Source organism: Anabrus simplex, chromosome 3, assembly GCF_040414725.1.
Source record: "Anabrus simplex isolate iqAnaSimp1 chromosome 3, ASM4041472v1, whole genome shotgun sequence".
Taxonomy (NCBI): domain Eukaryota; kingdom Metazoa; phylum Arthropoda; class Insecta; order Orthoptera; family Tettigoniidae; genus Anabrus; species Anabrus simplex.
Window position 1 is genome coordinate 119,087,129 of NC_090267.1, and position 12,387 is coordinate 119,099,515.

Consider the following 12,387-nt stretch of genomic DNA (forward strand, 5'->3'; position numbering starts at 1 on the left):
GTGCGGCCATGAATGCATCCGTTGTAAGGTCTGAGACAACTTCCAAATGTACAGCTCTTGTGGCAAGGCAAGTGAAGATGGCAACGTAGGCCTTGCCCGTTCGTTTGCTTCGCAGTGTTCCCATTCTTATAAAAAATGGACCAGCATAGTCTACCCCCACGTTCAGGAATAGTCTTGCAGGGGTGATTCTTTCTTTGGGAAGATTTCCCATCTTCTGTTGATTTGTTGTCAATTTTAATTTGTAGCATGGCAAGCATGAATGAATGCACCCTTTAACGACTTGTCGAATTCTTGGAATCCAATATCTCCCACGTAATGATGATATCAGGAGTTGGGGCCCAGCGTGCAGTAATCTTTGATGTTCACTTAAAATAATAAGTTTCGTGAGGTGATGCTTGGGAGGTAATATAAGTTGATGTTTAGCTTCGTAAGAGATGGATGATGCATTGTACAGTCTTCCACCAACACGAAGATAGCCATGTTGGTCCAGAGTCGGGCTTAAATTCCTAATTTTGCTAGCTGAGTGAATGTTCTTTCCTTGCTCGAGGCAACGAATTTCTTCACGATAGGATATTGATTGAACAATCTTGATACATACATTGAGGGCATTACTTATTTCTTGAGGCCTTAACGGGGACATGTCGCGATCATCGGGGTTTCTCCTGCAGTTTGAAGCAAATCTGAGGCAATAGCTAATCGTTCTGAGTAGTCGGTTTAACGAAGAGAATGTGTTTAGAAATGAGTCGTTATGTTGCACAATAACAAGTGAAGTTAATATTCTTTTGTCTGGTATCTTGTTAGGGTCGGAGATAGTTTCTTGTTTCGGCCAAGCTGAGGGGTCTAAGCACAGCCAGGCTGGACCGTGCCACCACAGCATGTTGTTCTTCATGTCTGTTGGTTCAATGCTTCGCGAGACAAGATCTGCTGGGTTATCCTGTGATTTAACATGAGACCAGTGATTCGAGGGAGCAATTTCTTGAATTTCTGCAACCCTATTTGCTACGAACGTCTTCCATTTAGTGGGGCACGCATTTAACCATGCTAGTACAATTGTCGAGTCAGTCCAAAGCTGTATTTTAGTGAATGGCAGTTGTAGAGAGGCAAGTGTTTTCTTCAGGAGATGGGAGAGCAGTAAGGCACCACACAATTCTAGTCGGGGAATTGAGACTTGCTTTAAAGGTGCGACTCTCGATTTTGCGCATAACAATCTGATAATAACGTCACCCTTGCTGTTCACAGACCTCACGTAAATACAGGCGCCATAAGCGTGATGTGAAGCATCGCAGAAACAATGGATGTCTATGGACTTGGTTTTCCCTTCAGCGAGAACACACCTTGGGACCTTGATGCTATTAAGCGTGGGGATCTGATCATATAATTTCAACCAAATATCAAGTAAGTTTACTGGTAAAGGGTCATCCCATCCTGACCTTTCCTGCCAGAGACATTGCATGAAAATCTTGAAGCTGATTATTACAGGGCTTATAAATCCAAGTGGGTCGAAAATTGAGGATATCGTTGAGAGCACCATTCTCTTTGTGAACGTCGTATCATCCATTAATTCTTGAAAATTTGCGTTACAGTTTATTTGAAACATGTCCGTGGATGGATGCCAAGTCAACCCTAATGTCTTTACCATGTCACTAACGTTGTCAGTTAACGAGTGCTTAGTTTCTCGTAAGCTTTCTGGGATGGAGTTCAGTAATTCAGGGCTATTGAAACACAATTTTCGCAAACGAAACCCTGCACGACCGAGAAGCTGTTGTAACTCGATTCGCAGCTCCAGGGCTTCTTCTAAAGTATCTGCTCCAGAAAGACAGTCATCAACATAGAAGTCACGTTTGAGGATCGCGGCCGCTCTCGGGAATTCGGACACTTCTTCGAGTGCTAATTACTGGAGACATCTTGTGGACAGAAACGATGCTGCAGACGTGCCGTATGTGACAGTGTTAAGAGCAGAAGATTTTAGATTATCTTGAGGATGTTCTCTCCACTGTAAGTGTCGATGTTTAGGATGAACCATTATCTGGCGGTACATCTTTTCAATATCAGCGGTGAAAGCAATGTTGTGAGTGCGGAATCTCGTAACTATTGAGCAGAGATCTTCTTGAATCGTAGGTCCTACCATTAAGATATCGTTTAAGGCAGTACCGTTGTCAGTCCTTGCTGATCCATCAAATACGACTCTTATTTTAGTAGTGCTGCTAGAATGCTTGACAACAGCATGATAAGGCATATAATATCTATCTCCTTCAACGGGTTCTGACTGAAGTTCCGTCATGTGTCCAAGGGTCTGGTACTCTCTCATGAAGGTGATGTAATTTTTACGAAGGACGTCTTGAGTTTGTAGTTTCCGTTCTAATAGATGAAAACGTCGGCTGGCAGTCTGCATTGAGTTTCCAAGTTGCAACTCTCTCTTAAGGGGTAGCTCTACGATGAATCTCCCAGTTTCATCTCTTCTTGTGGTGTCCTTGAAATGGGCTTCACATTCCTTCTCTTCAGGTGAGTGTGTAACATGGTTCACTTCCTCGAGGCTCCAGACTTCTGAATTTGTATTTCTAAGTTGAGGTCAGATCTGATAAAGAGCGACTTGGTTGGTGTCTTCTCTTCCCTTTCTCGATTGAGTTGTGAATATTCTCCGCTGAGAATCCATCCTAGCTGTGTGTTCTGTAGGCATGGGTACCCTTGTCGGCTTTTTCTTCCGGGTTGCAGGAGCTGTAAGAAAAACTGTGCGCCAATCAGTAAATTGGTAGCCTGAGGGATGTGAAAGTCAGGATCAGCGAGAGTGATGTCTTGTGGAATGTTCCAGTCCTTGCAATTGATATGTGAGACAGGTATATTGCCAGTTATTCTGGGAAGAACAATACATTCCATGTTGAAGTGATAATCGTTGATTGTTGAGTGAACCTCAATATTCACTGCTGTGTTTGCTTGGGTTGTGAGTTCACCAAAAGCTTGCAGTGTTATGGCGCTGGTCTTTTTCTTTTTCAGTCTCAGTTGTTGCACCATGTGTTCGGATATAAAGTTACTCTGCGAACCATTGTCGAGTATGGCACGAACTAAATGGAATCTTCCCTGACCGTCCTTGATCTTTACTAAAGCCGTACTCAGAATTATCTGATTCTTGGATGTGCTTCTCAGAGAATGATAAGATGATAGTTGTGGATTGTTGTTTTGATTTGCAGGAGATGATATATGGTCAGTCTCATGATGCAACAACGTGTGGTGATATTTGTTACATAATCCACATGATGTTTTTGATGTGCATGCCTGCCAAGTGTGAGATGAGCTCAGGCAATTGCTGCATAGATTTTTATCCTTTACTACCTTGAACCTTTCATCACAATCTAATTTAAGAAAGTCTGGGCACCTATAAAGCTGATGTTCATCTGAACAGATACAACATTGTCTTGACGTTGTAATGTATGACTGTTGAGCTGCGATTTTTGACCTTGAATTTGTCTGATGGTTTTGCGATAGACTGGGAGAGGGATTAGAGGCACAAAGTTGTAATGTCTGACAACGTATCTCCAAGAACTTAACAAGTTCTTTAAACTCTACAGCTTCTAGGTGAGAATGTTCATTTTCGAATTCTAATCTCAATTTCTTATCCACTCGCGATAGTAAAAGCTCGTTTAGGAGAAGATCTAGAATGCTTATCTTAGTATCGAGTGCGTTCAGCGCTTCAATGCTACCTCGGAATTTATTTACGAGTTGGCGTATCTCTGTTTCGGTTGAACATACTTTACCCGGTGATTCTAGGATCTGTTTAATATATTCAGCAGCTATTAATTTTGGCGAGTGATACCTGCTCACGAGAAGGTCATAAGCTACAGTGAAATTGGAGTCTGAAATGCCAATATTCCTAATAGCATCCTTGGCTTCACCTTTAAGCGAGGATAACATATAATGAAACTTCTCAACATTTGATAGATCATTGTTATTAACTATCAAGTTCTGAAAGGTGTCCCTGAAGTGAAGCCAAGTTGTGTAGCGTCAAATGTAGGGAGCTTGATTTCTGGCAATTTTATTTGCCTTGCTACATCATTGGTTGAAAGGGAACGTACTTCGTCAGCTAAATGTGAAGTCTGGGAAATGATAGCCTTTCTAAGCTTAGCTTCCAGAAGATCGCTCTTATTTTCGAATTCCTGGTGGTAATCGATATGTGAATCGATATTTTCGTCATCATTTAGCTCGAGTTCAGTTTGAATGTATTTGAAATCTTCCTTAAGAGAAAGTAGCCTATTCAGTTTTACTTCGATTAAAGTTGTGTCTGCCGTATCAAGTTCTGAGCTCACAAACCTTTGTATGCGTGTTAAACCGGCTTTAAGAACGGATCTCTTTGTATCGGGATCCATGTTGCATTTGTAGAGATTAATACGAATGACTGGGTCGTATTTACGTGTCAGTTCCGTCTAATTTCCGCCTTCTAAATCATGTGGCACGAATGTAACCATGTTAGAATTTCCGTGCCATGGATACTAGTTCTCACATTGAACCCGACTGGGGCATGATCCAAGGACCTTTGGTTGATATCGATCTCCGTAATTACGCACGCAATGCTATTAAAGGGAAAGAATGCTGAAAATGATTAATATTCATATCATTAATAGAGGTCATGCCGAAACTAATTAATATTTATACCATTGAGATAGATAAATTGTGTCTTTTAAAATTATTCTACGAGATTTCTTTGTCTGCGACTTATTGCGCAGTATTATCCTTTGTGTAGCGGGGGCCCCGCAGATGAAGCCAAGCCAACTTAGACCCGGGAGGGGTTATGAATGGGGATTCCCTGTGACATCACTCGAGAGAAGACATCCCTCCTCAAGACTCACAGAATGAGTGGAAACTAACTTTTTCGAAACGAAATACAGGAGCCATCTTGGACTCGGACTGGCCAACTTTATTACCTACGATCTAGAAAATTAATGAAACTCGAATTAGGGGGTCATCTCCCGATTTAAAAGGGATAAATGTCACTGGGACATTTATTTAGAGTGTTTAATGTCCTCTTCCGGGATAACTTTCAGAAGAAGAAAGAATATTGTGTGGTTTCTTGGTGGAAAAGTACTGGGCCATCTGTTTATTCTCACGACACCTCCTCGAGAAAGGGAGTTCACCACGCTTGGTGGGGGAAGCAGAACAGATTTTAATTAATTTAAAGAGATTCACCGAAGGATAATTGAGTGGTTATGTCTCAATCGCACCAACTAGATACTGGTCACCGATTACCCGTACTATTTTACCTCGAGTACGCCGGGAATAGGCGCTACGCAAATTAGTGGAAGGGGTATTGCTCCCTTGTAAAAACTACTGCAGTAAGGGACAAGCGTCAGTCGCGGTTAGTGGCTTATCGACGGCGAAGCTATGCTCGGTTAAGCCCCGTTAGTTCTTTGTTCAAGTGAAGTTAACTCCTATTTTAAGTGAAATAATGCAGTTCGCATAAACAGTGTATAGTTTTGATCTCTGTGACGGCTGTGTTAACTTTTTAGAAAATACTATTATCATTACGATAGTATAATAATTTGACGTAGCGGCAGACTTAATAGGAATAGGAAAACCGAGAGATAGAATAGCTTACGAGATCGTGACCGGACGTTCACAGTGAATGCTGTTAACCGAAGTGTGAATTAAACAGTGACGTTGTGTGTGTACAGGATTATCTGCCAAGGGCTCCACCAGCATCGAACAATGGATCTTCAACTCCAAGACGGAATGGAAAATGAAGTGATCACCGTGGTGCCCATGGAGGAGGAGTAGCCCAGGATGGACCGCCCGAGTTGACGAAGGTGTCATCATCATGTGATAGAGATGAGTACAAAGTTCTAATATCTGGCATGCATAGAAGGGATGGGAATATTTATTGTAAACTGACGCTATAAGAGATTAAAGATGTAGTCCTGTTGAAATAGAGCGCCGGAATGGGCGCGTAGTTATTAATTCTTAGTTTAGGAAACCGACAACAGGTCTGAGTAATTGAGTGTAAATAATTTAGGGATATAATACTCTAGCATTGCATGGGATAGAGATTCATTCGATTATTTCTTTCTTGGGAGATTCTGTTTGTTTATTTGCGTCAGAAGACCAGGAATAATTAGTTTATGGGAGTGCAGTGAGAATAGTTATTAGAGTATTCATTAATTTGATAAGTGTATGGTATGTAAAACGGTAAGTACTACAGTACGTAAGGCACGCAGCTACGAGACTCAGCGGCCGAACTGACAGCCACAACAAAAAAAACTCCACCTTTGAAATACTTAGATAGGGAGAGATAAGATTAAATTGATTATGTGAGTAAATTTACTAGGAAGTGATCATAATACGTGTGTCAAATATCGATTCGTGTGAATATTAATTAATTAATGAATGTATTGCCGTGTGACGATAAAGTAGCCATGTGCCCACCATCGATTAATTAGCAATCAGTAATCAGATGTTAATTCGCGCGCGAGTGCTTAATTGTGTTGTAATTGCTGCATAGATTCCGCACGATGACCATGTATAAGTAAGGTAGCGGGTAAGCTATGTAGGACGGCAAGAATAATAATAATAATAATAATAATAATAATAATAATAATAATAATAATAATAACAATCGGGCAAAGATTACCATTATAATTGCCGGAGGCGCGTTGTAAAAATGACATGATACTGTTGGGTAGATATGTGTTTAATCCAAAGTGATTTGCGCGAGTCTTCTAAGACCAGAGCTTATTGGAGATGTACCTCCGAATGATATGTTACTGTTTCCTTTTGAAAGGAAATGTTACGCCTGTATGTGGGTGTGGACCCTAGGGTAGTGAACCGCCGTCTGGCCTTGGCCCAGTGTGTTTCTTTTTTTTTTTTGTTTGAATGTCCCGTAAGCGGAGGAAGGAGGGACATGGCTGTTAAAGGGAAGTTGGTTTCTTTCAATGGCAGAAATAATGTGAGTTACCTAACACGGCAGAGCAGTGTGATAATTAACAAGCGACCCGGCCGATAATGGTAATGTTTGCCAATGAATCGTTGTTAATTGTACGAGTATAATTAGATAGGGATTACAGGACCCTGCCTTCATCGCAAGAGGCTGTCAGTTCGATGCTCAACGTAGGCAATGGAGGCCTACAGCGTCACAAGAAAGATCAAGTGCATTTTATGTATTTTTCTTGCATATCATGTACCATTTATGTTCTTTATGTCATGTGTGGTTGTACATAAGGTCAGTGGTGGTTCTGTCCATCAGCTTGGCGATGTCCAGGATAGCGAGGGTCGGTTTCGAACCCGGGTGTTGTATCATATGTGTGTATTTTATTTTTACGTCATTTCATCGGGAAATCTAGGTCTTTATTAGAATAGGGATTGCTCAGACGTGTTGTCGGACGCATGTTAGTTTTATGTGTTAGCGATAATATAGCCTCAGTGTTATGATAAAATTACCATTCGCTATATGTCACGATACATCGCTTCGCGGTAAACGTACTCGTTTCTATCACGTATCACGTATAACGGACAGATATTCGTTAAACAAACTACAATAAACATTTGTAAATTTTAATTCATCAGTGTTATTTAGTGCGTCATTTCCCATCATCATTAAGGTTCAATAAACCGGTTTGTGAGTTAAATATTTTAATTCGAATGTGTTCTCATTTTTAGTTATATGCCCCGCTTCTCCTCCCCTGTACGCCTCTAAGCTTACTTTAGTTCAGCGCCTATTTATTTCATACTTCTTGACCCGTGTGCGACCCTGTAGATTCCATGCCGGTGCATGCTAATATATTATAAAATGGGATATCAATGCATCTATCGGCAATTAGGGAAAGAAAATCATACGAAGTTACAAAGATCATTCTTAAATTCTTGACTTCTGAGATAAACATAGTTGAAAATCTTTAAATTATCATTATATTTGTTTACATTTTCGTTAACCTTCAATAATATATCATATTTTCAGTATTTAAGTTGATTCATGGGGAAAAGTAGGGACCAAAACTTTATTCATCAAGGAGGAGTGGAATATCTTCCTGTTAATATTGTTTGGGATTGTCTTTGGGGCATCATTTAGGTTTCATCTTTCTTTTCGGTCTATTTGTCCGAATTTACTTGGATACTTGTTTGGATTCTCACTTCTGAATCATCACGTTACGAGATAAGCATTACCTTGTTTAAATCTGGGTACAAAAACACCAATGCAGTTATTAGCATTCCTATCATAACCAAAATTGAATAAATTAAAACTGTACACCATTATATGTACATAACTAGCTGATGTACCCGTGCTTCGCTACGGGATTCTCAGAAAGACTGACTTTGTCGTTTTCCTAACTGCAATCAACATGGGTCATTACAAAAACGAAAGTATGAATGTAGCGATTAAAAGCAATGCTATCATATAAAATACTCGATCAAATGGAAAGCCGCACGTTTTATCACTTTTAACGAACAGTGTTGCGGTTAGATTGCGGTGCCAATCTAATAGTCCAAAGATCTAGAGCTGGGATGACCAGGCCGCAGATTGCCATGAACATTCATCTGCCATTATTCCGCTAAATATGCACACTGTTCATTCCAATCATTGCCTCAGAGTAGGGATTGAATAGCCCGAATGCTATGGTGATCCAGTGTGTTACATACCAGTAGTATCAAAAAATTTATAAACCAGGGGAATGGCATACTAAAGAAGAAAGTTAACTAACTCCCCAGCTACTTCCCATCAATATTCAGGCAGGCTGTTCCACTCTGTACAACTGGGCGAGTTGACCGTGTGGTTAGCGGTGCGCAGCTGTGAGCTTGCATCCGAGAGATAGTGGATTCGAACCCCATTGTCGGCAGCGCTGAAGATGGTATTCCGTTGTTTCCCACTTTCACACCAGTCAAATGCTGGGCCTGAACCTTAATTAAGGCCTAAGGCACTCCCAGCCCTTTCCTATCCCATCGTCGCCATAAAACTTATGTCGGTGCGACGTAAATCAAATAAAAAATACGCTGTACGCAGCAGTAATCCTATCTACCGGAGATGAGGGGCAACAGAAGCCACAAAGCACATCACGACAAACAATGGTCAATGTACTGTTATTGTTGATCAATGTTATGAGATTTCTATATTGTAGGCCTTCACATTTAGTTTTCTTTCGACTCTGTGATTTGTAAAATGTTTTATACCGTAAACTGTAATTTCTCATTCTCCGACTTTACATACCGATTTTCATTAAATACTGTTTACCCATTTTCTCGTTACTCGGCGCTGATAGGGACTTAGTAACAAAAATCCAGATTCATGAATATCTTTGTGATCATAGCCAGTACGGCAACAATGTATAAGACATGAATAATAGGAAATTTAATACTATATAACCTTAGTTATGTAGCATTCATCAATTACACCTCTAATAAGAAATATTTGAGAATTAAATTTTAGGCCTTCCCCTAAACTACCATTTCACTCAGCGTGAATAAAATAATTTACAGCCTAGACTATAGCGCCTTATTTCCTGACTTTGCATACCGATTTTCATCAAGATAGGACTACTAATAACAACAATATTTGAGAATTAAATTTTAGACCTTCCCCTAAACTACGATTTTTCGCAGCGTGAATACAATTATTGATAGCCGAAATTGTAGCAACTTATTTCCCAACTTTGCATACCCATTTTATTTAAAATACGACCAATAATAATATAAATAATTTAGAATTCAATTTTAGGCCTTCCCCTAAACTACCATTTCACTCAGCGTGAGTAAAATTATTTATAGCCTAGATTGTAGAGGCTCATACCCTGACTTCACATACCGATTTTCATAAAATTCTCTTCAACCGTTTTCTCGTGATGCATACATACAGACAGACAGACAGACAGACAGACAGACAGACAGACAGACAGACAGACAGACAGACAGAAATTACGGAAATGTAAAAAGTGCATTTTCTTGTTACTATGGACATGACCGATACAGAAATACCATTATTTTCAAATTCTGAGCAATGTACAGACAAAAGTCTTATTTTATATATATAGATGAACCAAATATCCTTACTGCAGAGTGCCATAGACATAATAGTAAGTCAGTCTAACCTGCGAAAATCGTGCCACGAATTCCTAATCATATGCCAATATATTTACTTATTCTCAAATACCTCTTCGCTGTGCCAAGATTTTGTCAAAGAAAACCGTTCTTCATATTAGCGTTGACGCGCTGAACTTCAAATATATATATATATATGCGAGACTCCATTTTATTCTTGTATATTTATATTACGTAACGTAAAACAAACACGAAACCTATCAATACCTTCAGCTTGAAAGTCACTACGAAACATATTATGTTTGGCTCAAGTCATACACTCAACTTAACATGGCCTGAATCCTTCACTTGCAGTGCTAATCCTAATATAAATATTATATGTAACACAGGAATTCGCAATTCAATCAGCTATCCCTTTCTCATGCAACGAACAGAAAATATATCTCCTCATTCTAACTACATCTTGCCACATTAATCTTCCATTTCCTTTATATATACCTCCATATTTAAAAAAACACATTCATTTAACTCCATTTAAATAACCTCTGTGTTACGGTAGAACTACTTAATAGCCTTATTCTCTCACACACTACAACTCCGTAATTTTTCGACATTTCCTTACAATACAATTATCATACTGGCCATGACTTCAACTCATATAGACCTCGTCTCGTATCTCGTATCTCGCATGCATTTTCTACAACCACAACTGGTTTAACGTTTCACGGTCTACTCGTATGGATTGGCACTAAACATGCACAAATGCTCAATCTGATCTTGTTTCCATTAACCTAAAATTATCTCATAAGCACAATAGTTATACTGCAGAAATTGGCACATATCATCGGTTAATAATTGGCATTTATACTCTAATATCCGCTCATTGGCACTAAATCTCTTACTTCTAGCACTCCTGCACACATACGAAATATTTTTCATCAACTAATTTCAAATTCAATACGATGCAACTCATAATACTTATCTCGTAACGGGATTTTGCTGCTGGATTTCTCCTGGTCTAGGACATCTTGGAATAGGCAGCCCTTGCAGTCCAAAGATTACGTCATCTGCGGCTCCGGCTGGGAATCTTGGCTTGAGCTATTTCATCTTGAGCGATCAATTCCATCTGTTTAAGCTGACTCCATCTTGTCACCAGTTCTCATGAAATGATAAAAGAACAAATACAGGGTAGAATGCATATTTCACTGGTGAATAGTAGGTTACTCAATACGTAATAATTGTCTTGTGATTCTCGTATGGGTCGTAAATGTCTTTCTTAATTTGGAAATTTCTTTAATTCGGCCTACTTTTTGTTAATTCTTTAGCTTAAACAGATATTGTTTCCCACTTGGAAACAATAAATTATGCCTTCCTTAGCATAAATTTGCCGCTATAATATGGACTTCGGCAATGTTCGACTCGGCTGTAGTCTCTTTTTGCTCCTGAGTTTGGCTGTTACAGTAATAAATGTTCTCCTTCAAATCGTTTTTCCTGCCGATATCTTGCAGAAAAAGTCTTCAATGATGTCTGTATATTATTATTTTAATATTTAACATTGCGCTAATCTTTTTCTTCTCCTTCAGTAGGTTGTGCTGATCCTCTTCAACTCGTAACTTTTTCTCAAGGTAGTCAATAATCGGTTCCATTCAAATTTTTTTATGGTCCATCATTATTTAATCTTGAGATTCTTTTCTTTGCGGCCGGTCGATATCGATTTACTATATCTCTACTCCGTGCATTTGCACATTGCCTGAAGCTATTGTACGCCATATTTGTCCACTGTTTCCATGACATTTACGGCCGCTAATGTAACGTAATGGTACAATATGCACCTCCGAAAGTGGAAATCTCGTTTCTTAAATGTTACGACGTTCTGACGGGGATTCGAACCCACGTCCTTCCGGGTGAACCGAGCACGCCTTTACCGCCTCGGCCAGGCAGCCCCTACAATAAACAAATACTGTAATAGAATGACTGCCAGACATTGAACAATAAAGCAACGTAGTGGTGGTAACTCCGTACCTGCAGCTTATTGTTCATGTTTCGCTCTGGAAAGTCCATCTGAAACTCAGGTAAATATACAACTTCGTTGAAGCCTTCCTTCCTTGTCAACGCTCTAAGTATCTTAAGATTACACCACACCTGTACTTATTAAAGAGGATGTGTTTCTGATAAGTATCCGATAGGACAATACTCACTTAAGGAGTGTACAAAGTGACAAATTTGTTCGGTGAGCACTTAGGCGTGGTAGAGGAAGCTTCCACTAATAAAGCAATAAATCAGGGCAAACCGCGCCTCGTCTGTCCCTTCTTAAGAAAGGGACAGTCGGAATAACTTTCCAGTGTTATCAATTTTGTTATGAACAGAATTCAAGCAAAA